The following is a 3242-nucleotide window of genomic DNA, read 5'->3' on the forward strand; positions in this document are numbered from 1 at the left end:
CTGTGCCACCTGGGTCACAGCCTCCTGCTTCCCAGAATGATTACACGGGGAGATCCGTGAGCACGCCGTAGGCTCTGCCGACAGGATTAGCTCTGCAGGAGCACAGATAAGGCTGACTACCTGGCCAATGAATGCTTGCTCAGAGGAAGTCTGGGCTTCAGTACCACGTCATAAAGGCAGACAAAAATCTGTTATTTGCATTAAAGGATGAGGAGGAGTGGAGGAGTGRATGGCTGTGCTGTGATAATCAAAGGCTTTTGCACCACAGTTAGTGTCAGTGAACCCAGTGGAACTAATGACTAAGTAAGGTATCAGCTGGTGTAAGATCACCAGAGCTTGGCCTTGCGGAAGTGAAACTCTAAATTATCCTTTATCTGTTTGTTCAAGGCAAGAAAACATAGTTGAACCTTGAGGAAATATAGTGAGAATTTCAAACGAGACAAATAATTGTTAATAAAGCCTTCATATACTAAAGGTTTTTCTTAGTCCTACAGACACTTGTTCTGTTTAGGTGTGCATGAAGCCATGGCTCTATGATACTGTGCAAGTCTTTCAAGACCTTAGGTTAGGGTAAATTTACTCTGTTAAGGTAAATCCCCTCCTAGCAAGGTCCAGGCTGTCACAGATGTGCAGAAGCTGAACTAGATCTACACAACACCTCAGCTGTGGAGTTCAGCTTCCCTTCTCTTTATGTCACAACCATTTTAATAACCTTTGTTCAAAGAAAGGCTCAATTACCTATTACAGCCTCTTCAGTGATAAATCTTCATTAGAACCTGTTCATATGTGTGTGGGTATTTATAGTGTACTTTGGAGCTAATGATAACACGCTATAGTCACCCCATCAGATTTATACGAGGTATTTATTATATAAATACAAACACACCTTCCATGAGCACCACAARCTTGGAACTTTCAAAACAYCTTTAGGTAATGTGGACCTACTGGTGTTCACACAGGAAATGTCTCCATCTAAAAAACTCACCCTTGATATCCAAACGTGCTCTGGAAAATAAATAAAAACCTTTTATTAACAGGACTAAGACCCAGTGGAAGTCCAGCAGTTTTGAACTTGCAATTAGTGACTAAGGAACAGTGAAGAACCCCTTCATGGCTGTAATCATAAGACTACCCAGGTGGAAAATACAGTGAATCTGTAATTAGAAGTAAATATGGCCATGATAGTTAAATTAAATCCACTTTATTTGCTCTGACCATAAGAAGTGGCCTCATRGTTATCAACTTTATATAAACCTTTACATTGCTGGGCTGGTGTAAAAGGCTCTTTCTGTCAACAGGAGTCCAGCCCTCTTTGTCTTCTGTGCATGCAAGAATAGCATTGCAAATATTTACCCAAWTAGACAGTTAGCTCCACCCGAGCAYGAACAAACAAAAACAACTGCTCATGGCATTCCAGAGAAACAACACAGCACCAGAACAAAGATTTCCACATGCAAAGGCAGGCAATCAGCTAACCATGGAACAGCAAAACCAGCAGATTCTTTAATGTTAAAAATTAGGGACAAGCTCTCTTTGATAACCACAAATCTTCGTGCTTCTGATTCAGACGCGGGGGAAGTTGTCTGCCTGATTTTTCCAGCTGAGATTCCTCCAGTGCATGTGAGAAAATCAAATACAAATTCAGTTGAATAGAAGCCCAGGCTGGATGACGAGAAGACCAATGGCTTCTCAGAGGGGATGCAGAGACTTTCTGGCTTCTCAGACAAAAAGCCATTYATCTTGAGTTTAGATTGGTTTCTCTTGTTTTCTTTAACAGGGTTGTTGGTTTTTATTCCAGGTGTTCTTTTTCTCACTTGGTGGAAGTGGGACATTGTTAACCAGTTACACCCAAGAGGTTAATGCCTGTTTGCCATGAGATCTTTCTGCAATCACAATTGCCAGCCTCTGCAATAGACATGAAGGCACCAACCTCATCTTTACAAATGTCACGAGCACCTGACCTTGTGAGGCAATTCACAAACAAACCTGGCCAAACAATGAAACCTGGGTGAGTTCTGGACCAACAAACCATTCTGTATGATAACAGGGTAGAAATGTATAGCTGCCCTCTGACCTCAAAGCTTGAATCTGTCCTTCCTTCCTCCTGAATAAAGAAAGCAGGACCTTTTGCTGTAGTYAGAGCACAGAAAAGGGCACCTCCCAAGCCAGACTGGGATCTCTGCAGCCTCTGGAGGTTCTATTTCCCCCTGCTCTCTCCAAGGGCAACCAAAAGCAACAGCTACTAACTCCAGCACCTCCATTACAGGCTTTAATCTGAGCAAACAGAGTGGGCACAGTGAGTTCCTGAACTGTGCACATTGTTACCCGATGTGTTCTGAACTCTTTCAGCTCTTTGCATAAGCAACAACACAAAATGTGCCTGAATAAACAAGTGAAGATGGCAGTGTGCAGCTCAGATCATTACAAAGGCRAAATCTGCCTAGCATTTGATTGATCTGTTAGGAGTATCTGTAAAAACAGCAAAATGTGGCATATTTTGAAGCTGCTGTGTAAGGTCCAGTCCTGAAGTGCAATGACAGCAAGAGTTACATTTGTGTACAGCCAGAACCACTTAGAACAACTTAATTAGTCCTTTGATTTTKCATGTAAGTGGCCTGATCTCATCATTACAAGTATGTCCTTTTATGAGTAAAAGCTGAAGGGTTTGGCTTTACATAAATATATTTTTCAGCATAACCTCACTTCAGCAATTTCTAAAGGATTGCTCCAGGCAGAGTAGTAGACTTCCCATATGCTGCACATTTTTAACTTAAAGTTCARCTTGGCAATCTGAAACCATGTCTGACAGCAATTTTTGCCACCTAGGTACAGTGAGCTGCCTTTAAGAGCACTGATGTAATCACTGACATGAGAGTCATAAAAATTTGCCTGACAAGTGGCAACATTTACAGTACCAATGGTGAAGCAACATGGAAGCCACACATTAACATCACGTAACACACTACCACTTTGCACCTTCTCTCTCTGATGTTTTTCCTCTGCTTTGGTCTTTTTGGTTTTATGGGGAGCTTTGCACTGAAAAACTTTTCTCATTATCCTGCTCAAACCCAAGACAGGTCTCTGAATGTGTATCTCTACAGCATGATGGAGATAAATACCATGGATAGATTAGGTCTACGTATTCACACTCTCAGGATGGCAGCCTGGAAGAGGCACTGGCAGTACTTGGGCACATCCACTGACCTCTTTCATGCAGTCATAATGTCCTTGCAGATGACCTA

This window comes from Malurus melanocephalus, unplaced genomic scaffold (genome assembly GCF_030028575.1).
Source record: "Malurus melanocephalus ecotype Western Australia unplaced genomic scaffold, MMel_1.1 scaffold_140, whole genome shotgun sequence".
NCBI classification, from domain to species: domain Eukaryota; kingdom Metazoa; phylum Chordata; class Aves; order Passeriformes; family Maluridae; genus Malurus; species Malurus melanocephalus.